Genomic DNA, 13,489 nt, shown 5'->3' on the forward strand with positions numbered 1-13,489 from the left:
AAAAAAAAAAAAAAAAAAAAAAAAAAAAATCACAAAGGTAAAAATACAAATTTATAATGGAGGGATCTGAAAGTCACCACCTTAACACCTTGGTTAAACTTAGAATCACTAATGGTGGGATAATCAGATATGTACCTTCCAATTCGATGTAATGAGAAGACTGAATATCATGTATGGACTTTTCTTGCCAAGAATATTTAGCTTTAATCAAACTTTCAGATTTAATGTCCAATTATAGGAAATACAGGCAATAGAGAAATAAGCTACACACCACCATGAGTAAACAGAGAAATTCATTATATGGCTCACTATAAGACAACTGGCCTGGTCTCTTCAATAAGTCAGTATCATGAGGGAAAAAGCATATGTGTGGAGCTGCGTTGTGGGGGGTGGGGAAGTGGTGGAAAGAACACCAACTATAAAGGCTCTGAGGTGGGAGCATGTCTTGAATATTTTAGCAAGAGTGAGAATGCCAGTGTGACTAGACTTTGACTTTTATTGGGTGAGATAGGAAGCTACTAAAGAATTCTGAGCAGAGAAATTCATGATCTTACTTTTTTTTTTTTTTTTTTTTTTTTTGTGGTACGTGGGCCTCTCACTGTTGTGGCCTCTCCTGTTGCGGAGCACAGGCTCCGGACGCGCAGGCTCAGCGGCCATGGCTCACGGGCCCAGTCGCTCCGCGGCAGGTGGGATCTTCCCAGACTGGGGCACGAACCTGTGTCCCCTGAATCGGCAGGCGGACTTGCAACCACTGCACCACCAGGGAAGCCCCTAACTTACTTTTTAAACAAGACCATTCTAGTTGCTTTTATGAGAACAGACTACAGGGGACAAGAGTAGAAGCAGGGAGACCAAAGAGGGGGCCAAATTTGCCTGGAATAATCCAGGTAAAAGATGACGTTGGGTTGGACCAGGTGGAAGCAGGGGAAGGGTGAAAAAGTCAGATTCTGGATATATGTTGAAACAAGAGCCAATGGGACAGATGTGTCGGTTTTGTGGAAAAGAGGGAGGTCAAGGATGAATCAAAGAGTTGATTTTCTAAAAACTGTTGTTTGTTTGCTTGAACAACTAGAAGAAGAGAACTGACTTAATTCATACTGGGAAGACTGCAGGAAGACAGATTTGTTGGTGGGAGAGGGAGCAGCTGTGGCAAGAAGATCAGTAGTTCAGTTTTGGCTGTTACTTTTGAGGTGCCTACTAGACATTCAGGTAAAGGTGTGCAGAATGCTATTAAAGAATTAAATCTGGACTTCTGGGGAGAGATTTAGGATTATACAAATTTGAGAGTCATATTTAAAGCCTTGAGACTAGATGAGATCACCAAGGGGGGGAATATAGAAAGAAAAGAGAGAGAAATATATATAAATATTTATTCTATAATAAATCTTATTCTACAAGATTCTATAGAAATCTCTATTTCTATATAGGAATACAATACAGAAAGAAACATCCAAAGGCTGAGCTTAGGAGCACTCAAACATGCAAAGTAGTGCTGTCTAATATAACTTTCTGAGATGATGAAATATTTATATATCTGTGCCATTCATGTGGCTTTTTTTTTTTTTTGCAGTATGCGGGCCTCTCACTGTTGTGGCCTCTCCCGTTGCGGAGCACAGGCTCCGGACGCGCAGGCCTAGCGGCCATGGCTCACGGGCTTAGTTGCTCCGTGGCACGTGGGATCTTCCCGGACCAGGGCACGAACCTGTGTCTCCTGCATCGGCAGGCGGATTCTCAACCACTGCGCCACCAGGGAAGCCCTCATGTGGCTTTTGAGCACCTGTAATATGGTTAATGCAACTGAATAACTGAAAACTTTATTTAAATAGCTACATGAGCTAGTGGCTATAGTACTAGACAGCCCAGACCTAGAGTCTGGGTAAGTGAAGGAGAGGAGAGAGAAAAGAAGTGGTCAGAGAGGGAGGAATTGTGAGACAGTTCTCCATGGGTCTCTCGTGTTTCTGTACACATTGCAAGCAAGACACTGCCTGTCTTGATAGTCAGTGATATGCTATTTTATATGATATGATAGTTCTGTATGGTCTTTTTCAAGAATGTCTGTATAGCAAACAGCCTTGGAAAACTTGGTATTATCTCCCTCTGGAGCAAAGAGAAGGCATGCTTATTGACCATTATAAAATATTTGGGTTCTCTAAGATAAGGTTTCCTTTCTAATAACACAACTCACCATATGGGCAGGTGTAGTCTGGCCCCCTTCACATTGTCTCAGAGTAACTGGGCCTAAGGGAACCAGTACAAAAAGACTCCTACTCTGGCTACTGCTATTGCTGTAAGTAATAAACTGTCTTCCGTCTCTGATGTAGAAGTCTTGTGTCTTCTACCACCATTCAGAAAACTGGCAAGCTAACGTGTCAGCTTACAAATAGGGTAAAATCTTAGATCTGCATAGTTCTTGACAAGTACTTTAAAATAAAGTAAAGAAGGTATTACAAGGAGGAGACAGTGGTTAACTCTGCTCCAGAATGTTAAGTCAGATAACTACAGAGAAATGTTTTGATGGAATTTTGGGAGCAGAAATATGACTGGCTTGAGTACAAAAAAAGAATGGGAAGACAAAAACTAGCAATAGACTACAGACAAGTCTTCCAAGAAGTTTTGCTATGAAGTTTAACTGAAACAAGGCAATAGTAAGAGGGGAAAGTGGAGTCAAGGAGGATTATTTTTAAGATGGGGGAAATACAAGCATATTTTCATGTATAAGACAATGATTCAGAGAGGGTAAAACTGATATAAGAGAAAGAATTACGAAGCATTTATTAGGTTAGTTCTTTCACAGTAACAGGAAAGAAAGCAGAGTATACAGATACTACTACAAGTAGTAGGTAGGTATGGTTGTAAAAGCCTGTGAAAGCTCTTTTTCTTCTATTTCTTTTCTGTAACTAGGAAGCAAGGTCATCAGTTGAAAGTGAAGACTGGGGAGGAGATGGTGAACATATAAGGAGATTGAAGACATGCAATAATCATCTAGGAGGAAATGAAACAGAAAATGACTGGAGAAATCTAGTATGATTGCCAGGCAGCATTATGGGCCCACTTGAGTTTATGATCATTAATTTAATGCAAGCTCAGCAGCATGATTTTACAGGCATGGAATAGGCAAAGAATTGGATTTAACCAGTGTTGTGGTTTAGCCAGGCAAGGCTGCCGAAGTGACAGAGAGGCAAAGGAACTGAGGATGTATGCAGGGAGAGATGATGATGATGAAGAGGAAGAGGAGGAGGAGGAACTCCAAGTCTCTATACCATCTCCAGAAATCCTAACCCTTCCACTAAGCCCTGTGGACTCATGGGTAGACAACAGAAAAATCCCCAGATCCTGCATCTCTTCTCTGAAGCTTTCTTCAACTTCCTTTACCTTCTTATTTAACTTGAAACTGTACTTTCCCCTGAGGATGCTGATTTCCCTGTAGCCCTTAGATGACAACTCTCTTTCTCTTCCACACCCTTAAAACATGAGGCCTGGTAGGTGCCCTTCTGGTTCCTCATTGCTACTTTCACACCATTCTCCACCTGCCCTCTCCCCAAATCCCCTGCTCTGAGTCACATAACATTAGACTTTACCACCCACCACCTTCCTTATTGCAGGACTGAAGGCTCCCCAAGGTCACTCCCTTTCATTCCTTGATTTTACCTTTTGGTTCAGTCACCCCAACACCATTTCTAGTGTAATTCTTATTGACTTTGACATTCAAATAGATAGTCCATCTGATATCCTGGCCTCTTAGGTTCTTGACCTTTTCTCCACAGTGTTAAATATGTTGACCTTGTTTTCTACCCTGTCTCAGCCACTTTCTCCCATGATCCTACCCTACACCTTTAGAACATTTAAAAGTATATTTTAGGGCTTCCCTGGTGGCACAGTGGTTGAAAGTCTGCCTGCCGATGCAGAGGACACGGGTTCGTGCCCCAGTCTGGGAAGATCCCACATGCTGCCAAGCGGCTAGGCCCGTGAGCCATGGCCGCTGAGCCTGCGCATCTGGAGGCTGTGCTCCGCAACAGGAGAGGCCACAACAGTGAGAGGCCCGCGTACCGCACACACACACACACACAAGTATATTTTAATAACCACACATCTCAAGGCTTATCATTTACCAAAAATTTATTGGTGAGTCAGAGTAAGAATACCCTCTCTAGGCCTCCACTGGCAGAGTCAAGAAAATGGTCATACATCCGGCATAAGACCATACTCTGCAGGAATTCATGCCAGCATCATCAGCAGATATAGACAGCACAAGAAGGAGAACTAGACAGGTTTCCTCTTTGAGGACTCTTCTCTTGGGCTTGTATTCCTTAGATGCAGGGGAGAGGTGTGTGTCAAGGACTGCGGGAGAGGCAGAGGCATGCTGCTATGCTGACTGATCCTTCTTGTACTGGGCTTGCAGAGGGAAGACTAGCATTACTACACCATCATTTTAAAAGTACTGATATGCTAGGTATTGTGCTGAGCACTTAAACGCATTATCTCATTTAATTTTTATGCCAGCATTGAGCACAGTGTTATCTCCATTTCAAAGATGAGGAAACTGAGGCTAACGGAAGTTAAAAAATAACTTGCTCATATTACATACTTAGAAAGTGGAAAAACTGATTTGAGCACAATTTTCTCTAACATGGAAGCCCCTCTGTCCATATTAAAGCCAAAGGAACTGGGATAGTCAGTACCTGAGTCCCTGCAATAATTCCACATTTCTCAACATCTAGAGAAGGAATTGTCTCAAATCTCAGTAGGCACAAGAAAAAGAAAGGAAGGATGGAAGGACAGAAGGAAGGAAGGACGGATGGATATAAATCTATAGAACAGTGAAGTTCCTTGTAGTAACCTGGACAAAAAGAACACAATAGTTTTTTTTTAACCCTAATTTTATGTTTCAGAAACCCTGAAAACTTAATAAATTTATTAGTGAATGATTAAATTGTGACACATAAAATAGCCATATAAAATAAAATCATAACAGATAAGTTGAGTAAAATGTAGACCCTTAAAAACCAATGAATAATGTTAATGCTACTTATTTGAACGTCAGACTATAAGTATATTACCAAACTTTGTAAGCATAATTAAGACAATGAGCTTGTTCAATAATAAAACTGAGAAATAAGTGAAAGCATATTCACAAATGGCATCATATCCAGAAATACTACTATATACAAGACATGCCATAAAACCAAGCACAAAGCTTAACTTTGTTTTTTTAGAACAAGTGACCTATGAGATTAAATCAACAGGAGGGAAATAAAAAATGCAGAAGACTCTAAACATGGAAGAGCTGCAAACATCAGGGCAAGAAAAAAATTAATGTAAGTGTAAAATATGAGATTTGATTTGGAGGAAACATAAATACAAAGATTTAGTGCTAAGAGTCTCTGAACAAAAGGAACTTAGAAATAATTTCCATTTATTCATGAGGTATTTATTAAGCATTTATAGCACTGCTACAGTTCCTCAGGAGGGAAATGATGGGATTCAGGTGGCAGTGGGATGGATCAGGGAAGCAGAAGCAGAGGTGAGTCAGAAAGCCACTGCAATTTACTCATCCTTATATCCCCAATGTGGAGCCAGTGCACAGCATAAGATAGGAATTCAGTGTTATTTTCTTAATGTATGAACTGTCAGATACTGTGAAGCACCCCAAAATTCAACTGGGGTAGGGCAACAGGGCAAAAGCCCAATGGAAATATCTACAGGCAAGAAGGAAATGAAGACTATTTTGAGTTGACAACCTTCACAGTTTTCACATGCCTCAACAGAACGCACTGCTTCCCCATTTCTGTGTTTCTACCCTGGATACAGCTTTGGTATCTTACTTATTAAGCCAACTGATCCCTTCTATTTAATCAACCTTGACCTATCTTAGCTGAAGTTGTATCACAAATAAGATCATTGGTTCATTCACTTTTGCTCCAATCCACTGAATCTCTGAGCTTGCCCAATGGAAGAGCGTAGGAAGCACTTGTCTGTCTGTAAGACAATTTCAGGCAAAAGGTTGTGGTCCTGTGGGCTCAAGAGTAGTACCTAACTATATAAAACAACCCTTGGGGCACAAGTCTGAGTCACCACCTCTAGTGGGGCTCTGTGGCCACAATTTCAGCAGAAAATTTTTCATTCAATATCATAATAGGTGTGTTTGGGAGAGCAGGGAGCTGGGAAAAAGGATGTTGAGATCAGACAGGAAAGCAGAACTGAGAACAAGGTTCAAAAGGTGACATGATGGGCATCCGAACCAAAAGACTAGAAGCAGGTATGGAGGTTGAGCATAGAGTCAGAAATTTGAGAGCAGGAGAGCTGAGATTAAACAGAGAGTTATCTGCTATAATAGAACAAGTGAGGTTGTTCATGACTTGCTTTGTATTTGCTGGTCATACATGTGGTATGTCAGACTGAGCTAACAGGTCCAAGTCTAGGGTCAGGGCAGCCACCAAGCCTGCCTCACCAACCTGTCATTCAGCCTCAAGTACCCTGAGGGATATGATGAGAACCCTGAGACACTCCCAAAGTTCTTCATTCAGTTGACATTCTGCATGTGGGACTAAGGGACCTTTGTGTTCCTGTAGATGAGGTCTAGCAAGGGTTTACTTGTTATTAATTAGTTACTGTACAGACAGACAACCCAGTACAGCCTGGTATATACACAACCAGAGTACCTTATGGGGGCAATAGATCTTTTTACAAATATCTTGGTAGGTGTTTATAAGGCCCCAAAAGTGGAATGGCCACCTGACATATTTGTAGGCCATACCCAGGATATAAACTCACTAAGGGCTATCAACCCTATATCCAAAATCTCTCTCAATTTTGACCACTTCTCAGTAGAATCCTGCTACAGTCTTGGCCCAAATTATCCAGCTCTCTCACCTGCACTATGATCATGGCCTTTTAACTGGTCCCTCTGCTTCCACTCTAGCCTCTCCATACTCCAGTCATTTTCCAAACAGCACAACTAGAGGGAAAACAAATCAGAGTGAATCACTCTCCTATTTAAAATGCTCCAGTGGGCTTCCCTGGTGGCGCAGTGGTTGAGAATCCGCCTGCCGATGCAGGGGACACGGGTTCGTGCCCTGGTCCGGGAAGATCCCACATGCTGCGGAGCAACTAAGCCCGTGAGCCATGGCCGCTAGGCCTGCGCGTCCGGAGCCTGGGCTCCGCAACGGGAGAGGCCACAACAGTGAGAGGCCCGCATACCGGAAAAAAAAAAAAAATAAAATAAAATAAAATAAAATGCTCCAGTGCTTACCTACTCCATTTTGAACAAAATCTAAACTCCTCTACCATGGCCTAATATAGCTCCAGAATCTGCCTACCACTTCCCTCACCTCATCTTGTACTGCTCTTCCTTGGCCTTTGTTTTGGTTCCTCCAATAGACTCTTCTCCCTTGACCAAGGCCCTGTTTCATTACTCTCTACCCCATTACCCAGTTTACTGTCTGTATCAGCACTTATCCATACCTGTAATTGTTTTATTTATTGCTTACACATTTACTGTATTTTCCCTGCAATAGAATGTAGGCTCCACAAAGGTTCAGGATCTTGTTTGCTTGTTCATCACTGTATCCCAACACCAGTACAGTTCCTGGTATAAAGGAAGAACTTAATGAGGAAGGAAAGGGAAAAGGGAAGGAAGCAATTTGCTAATATACTACCATTTCTGATTCTTTAGATGAGACTAGACTAGGAAAAAAGTCACCTTTTAAAACTAGTTTCAGGACGGACTGACTGACACCATCTAGGATGAAGAGGCCCTCTTGGACATTTCTGATAACTGCTTAGCCTAACCTTCACTTTACTTAATGAGAAGGTTTAGCATATGCTTTGTACCTAAGACCAGCATCCCTGGCCCCTATCACAAATGCCCTAGCACTGAGAGGCAACATACAGAAGACAATCCACTAGAACTGCATGACTCCCTTCCAATACACACTGAGAAAGACTGCCTACCAAAGGAGGATTGATTATTTGTGTACTATGGCTAGGAAAGTTCTTTTATAAAAGTCTACTCATCAATGTATCTCTGGTTCACCAGTAAGGGGGCTCTGTACTACCCTGATCTCCAAACTTAGCTTACACATGTCCAAATCCCTAGAGAATGTATTCCTGTATAGGCATTTGGTTACCAAAGCATCTGAGAACATTTTGTCAACCAGGTCTTAGTCCTTTAAGAAAAGTGACACATCCACACTGATAAATGGAGACCATTAAGAGCTTCTGCTGGTAGTATTGTCACTCAGTACATCTACCCCTAGTGGTGCTCCTCCTTATGAATGCCCTTGCTACTACTCACCTGTGCTATGCATGAATGGCTCAAGACAAACCCAATCCCACCACTTTGCAGTGGGAGGACTAGGCCATTTGAATATTGGTGGTTACTAAGCTAGGTGAGCTGGATGGAACTTAATGGAGCTCCCCAGTCTGATTTGTCATCTGTAGCTGGGAAACAGACTTCAGACCAAGGTATCTATCTATACCTTGATAGACATTACAGTACAGGTCTTAGGAAAAATTTTGGTTAAATTCCTAAAGTTTTAATCATTTACTTTATCTCGTCTTCTAGGGCCCTCATTCCTGTTGGATGGGAATCAGCTGTAAAGATTATTGGGGCAACAAAGTTGCCTAAGGTTATAGAATGGACAGTGGGTGGTTCACTTTGTAAAGTGACCTGATATTTTAAATTAAAGGGTAGGTGATTTACAATGTTGTATTAGTTTCAAGTGATTCAGTTATACATACATATATATGTATATTCTTTTTCAGATTATTTTCCCTTATCCGTTATTACAAAATATTGAGTACAGTTCTCTGTGCTACACAGTAGGTGCTTCTTGGTTATCTATTTTATATATAGTAGTGTGTATATGTTAATTCCAAACTCCTAATTTATCCCTCCCCCAACCTTTCCCCTTTGGTAACAGTAAGTTTTCTATGTCTCTGGGTCTACTTCTATTTTGTATATAAGTTCATTTGTATCATTTGTTTTTATTTATTTTCTTTCTTTTAAAAATTTTTTAAAATTTAAGTATAGTTGATTTACAATGTTGTGTTAGTTTTAGGTGTACAGCAAAGTGATTCAGTTTTATATATATATTCATTTGTATCATTTTTCTTAGATTCCAACTATAAGTGCTATCATAGGATATTTGTCTTTCTCTGTCTGGCTTACTTCACTTAGGATAATCTCTAGATCCATCCATGTTGCTGCAAATGGCATTATTTCATTCTTTTTATGGCTGAGTAATATTCCATTGTATACATGTACATCTTCTTTATCCATTCCTCTGTTGGAGGACATTTAGGTTGCTTCCATGTGTTGGCTATTGTAAATAGTGCTGCAATGAACACTGGGGCATGTGTATCTTTTCGAATTATAGTTTTCTCTGGATATGTGCCCAGGAGTGAGATTGTCCCATCATATGGTAGCTCTATTTTTAGTTTTTTAAACAAGCTCCACACTGTTCTCCATAGTGGCTGCACCAATTTACATTCCCACCAACAGTGCAGGAGGGTTCCTTTCTCTCCACACTCTCTCCAGCATTTATTATTTGTAGACTTTTTGATGATGGCCATTCTGACTGGTGTGAGGGTGATACCTCGTAGTTTTGATTTGCATTTCTCTAATAATTAGCAATGTTGAGTATCTTTTCATGTGTCTTTTGGCCATCTGGATGTCTTCTTTGGAGAAACGTCTATTTAGATCTTCTGTCCATTTTTTGACTGGGTTGTTTTTTTGATATTGAGCTGTACAAGCTGTTTGTATATTTTGGAGATTAATCCCTTGTCAGTTGCATACTTTGCAAATATTTCCTCCCATTCTGTAGGTTGTCTTTTTGTTTTGTTTATGGTTTCCTTTGCTATGCAAAAGCTTTTAAGTTTAATTAGGCCCCATTTGTTTTTTTTTTTGTTCGATTGTTTTTTTCATTTCGTTTTTATTCCCATTAATCTAGGAGATGGATCCAAAAAGATACTGTTGCGATTTATGTAAACTGACCTAATCTTCCTAGGAAGATTATATTTAGGAGACTATTACACTCTTTTTTTGTGTGAGGGTATACATATTTTATAATCTCTTTTTTTTCAGAGCTCAGGGCACCAATCCATTCCTTCTTAAACAAGTCTTCTCTCCTATGTACTGAACAAGAGATGTCCCTACTTCTTAGGGACCTGCCTTGTTCACAGGCTAGGCGGGACAACTTTATGAGTCACAACTGCTTTCCAATTCCTGGTCAAGTTTAGTTGAGACACTGACTCAAGGTAGGCCAATCATGTTTTCTCTCCTGGGAACTTGGAATTGAAGCACTGGAACACTGTCAATTAGCTGAGAGCTCTGGGTCTTAAAGTCCTACAGAACTGATGGCTGAGACCACTGTTTTGGGGCATCCCACAATGAGCAACATGGCAGGAGAAGCTGGTGTTAAGAAAACAGAACACATATAACACAGAGAGAAAGAGAGAGAGGAATATGTTCAGTTTCTAAAATTGCAGTGAACTGATGTGCTCCCTGTGTATTTTTCCTATAAATAACCTTTTTACAAATATATCTTTAAGTGGATATTTATTCCTTACAACCAATCATCTTCTATGACATGAAAACATACATCTTCATTGATATTCTCTCTCCATTTTTCTTTCAGCTCTTGCTTTCACAATACTCTACTGCCTTCCCTCTCCTGGTCTTTCTTCATTTAATCTGTAACCAAAAAAACTTCACCATGTGTAATGGATACGTAATGTGTTTTTTGTTTTTTGTTTTAGCAGCCTAGACTCTTTTGGACATTTTAATCTCTGATTATAATGGGGCAGTTGAGCAATACATGTGTCCATCTGCCTACTTTTAAGACCAAAGCAACAACATATATTGAAAGGGGGAAATCATTACCCTTCTGAAAGTGAGTGGCAATGTTGTGCTCTTCAGTTAAAGGGCCTCATCCCATGACACATCCTGTCCCTACAGTCTGAGGATGGTACGTCTTTTCCAGGCTGGCCATTCTGGATCCAGGCCCAATTTGACATCAATCAGTACAATTTCAGTGATCAGGCCTACAATGCAGATCAGTGTTTCCCAACCTTTCTTGAATAATGAATGTTTTTTAAAAATAATACTGTGAACCTCCTTAGGAATTTAAAAAAGTATTTTAAAAGATTTCTTATGACACAGATAAAGGAGTTTTAAGTAAAAATATTTCATCTTAGTTCAGCATATTATTAAAGCTTTATTATAAAGCTCATGTGGCAAAGTCTTTAATTATACTTGTAATATTTAAGGACAAATTTTGACTTCTATTCACAGTAGATGAACTGTTTTATCATGTAAAGAAAACCACATGTTGTCAAATAAAATTGTTAAAAAAATTAAAAGATGGATTTACAACCAATATCCTGAGAAAACCATAGTTCGAAAAGGGACACGCACCCCAATGTTCATTGCAGCACTATTTATAACAGTCAAGACATGGATGCAACCTAAATGTCCATCAACAGAGGAATGGATAAAGGAGATGTGGTACATATATACAATGGAATATTACTCCGCCATAAAAAAAGAATGAAATGCCATTTGCAACAACATGGATGGACCTAGATATTATCATACTAAGTACAGTAAGTCAGACTGAGAAAGACAAATATCCTATGATATCACTTATATGTGGAATCTAAAAAAAAATACAAATGAATTTATTTACAAAACAGAAACAGACTCACAGACTTTGAAAACAAACTTATGGTTACCAAAGGGGAAAGGTGCAGGGAGGGATAAATTAGAGGAGTTTGGGATTAACATATACACACTACTATATATAAAATAGATAATCACCAAGGACCTACTGTATAGCACAAGGAACTCTACTCAATATTCTGTAATAACCTATATGAGAAAAGAATCTAAAAAAGAATGGATATACATATAATGGAATCACTTTGCTGTATACCTGAAACTAAAAGAACATTGTAAATCAACTGTATTCTTATATAAAACAAAAATTAAATTTAAAAAATGGACTTGGCACCAAATGTATATTGAAATGTAGGCTGAAATTTAATCTACATTATAGCATCCAAAACAAACAAACATTAAAAACCTGATACTTGGAATTCTTCCATTTTGAGCTTATAAAAATCAACTCTTATTTTGATAATTTGGAGGTTTAGTCTTTTTTGTTTGTTTTTTAAATAAATTTATTTATTTATTTATTTTTGGCTGAGTTGGGTCTTTGTTGCTGTGTACGGGCTTTCTCTAGTTGTGGCGAGCGGGGGCTACTCTGTGTTGTGGTGCGCGGGCTTCTCATTGCGGTGGCTTCTCTTGTTGCGGAGCACGGGCTCTAGGTGTGCGGGCTTCAGTAGTCGTGGTTCGTGGGCTCTAGAGTGCAGGCTCAGTGGTTGTGGTGCCCGGGCTTAGTTGCTCTACAGCATGTGGGATCTTCCCGGACCAGGGCTCAAACCTGTGTCCCCTGCATTGGCAGGTGGATTTTTTTTTTTTTTTTTTTTTCGGTACGCGGGCCTCTCACTGCTGTGGCCTCTCCCATTGTGGAGCACAGGCTCTGGACGCGCAGGCTCAGCGGCCATGGCTCACGGGCCCAGCCCCTCCGCGGCATGTGGGATCTTCCCGGACCGGGGTACGAACCCACGTCCCCTGCATCGACAGGCGGACTCTCAACCACCGTGCCACCAGGAAAGCCCTGGCAGGTGGATTCTTAACCACTGCACCATCAGGGAAGCCCTGGAGGTTTAGTTTAATCAAGGTAGAAGAAATAGTTTCATGCTGCTCTTTGAGAGAAGTTCTCAGCAAACATACACTTCAGATCTTTATCACCAATAAACAAAAAGCCAGTTGGACAGAATAACACTGCATATTTTTTCTTTTTCATATTTTCAAGTATTTAAATCTTTCCTTTTTAGAATCTGAAGTACCTAAACAGAGTATGATCAATTATAATAAAATAAACATCCAGCTACCTATAACACTAGTTGTATAGTAAGTTGAAAATGAATTCTTTTTAGAGTAAACCTCTTCCTTATTTCATACCACATGGAGTCTCTCAACTGACAATTCATTTTAGAAATGAAATCATCTGAATTTGATTAGACCCCTTCTATGTTTCCTGATATTCAATACAGTATCTTTACCTTGCTATTTGTATTTGGTTAACCAACCTGAAATTATTTTCTCTAGAGTAGCTTTAAGAATAGGAAATAGCAAATGCCAATTATATGCATGTATGAATACACATGACTTTAAACTAAGGCATGCCTGGCTAATGTTTTTATATTTAAAATGATTTTTAAAACCCTTTTAAGTTAATTATAGATTTCCAGAAGAACTGCAAAGAGAATACAGAGAATTCCCTTATACCCTTCACCCAGCTTCCTTTAATCATATAGTTTTTTAAGTATTAGAAACATCTTGATATTTCATAAAAATTTTGATCAGATGAATGCAAATTACGTATTTCATAAAGAGCATCTTGAAATAGTTTTGCAGAACTAT

General features: G+C 39.7%; 1 protein-coding gene across 5 annotated transcripts in view; it reads right to left on the reverse strand.

The window, feature by feature from the left end:
- The window catches only part of PPP2R3A (protein phosphatase 2 regulatory subunit B''alpha), a 219,486-nt gene that overhangs the window by 190,327 nt on the left and 15,670 nt on the right, over window positions 1-13,489 (reverse strand). The window contains exon 2 of one of the 5 annotated variants that reach the window (XM_067033744.1): window positions 6,871-6,955. The exons of the other annotated variants lie outside the window; for them this stretch is intronic. The gene's annotated coding sequence lies outside the window, so the exon portion shown is untranslated. The remainder of the gene's footprint in view (window positions 1-6,870; window positions 6,956-13,489) is intronic. 5 annotated transcript variants of the gene reach the window in all.

Source organism: Kogia breviceps, chromosome 5 (assembly GCF_026419965.1).
Source record: "Kogia breviceps isolate mKogBre1 chromosome 5, mKogBre1 haplotype 1, whole genome shotgun sequence".
NCBI lineage: Eukaryota > Metazoa > Chordata > Mammalia > Artiodactyla > Physeteridae > Kogia > Kogia breviceps.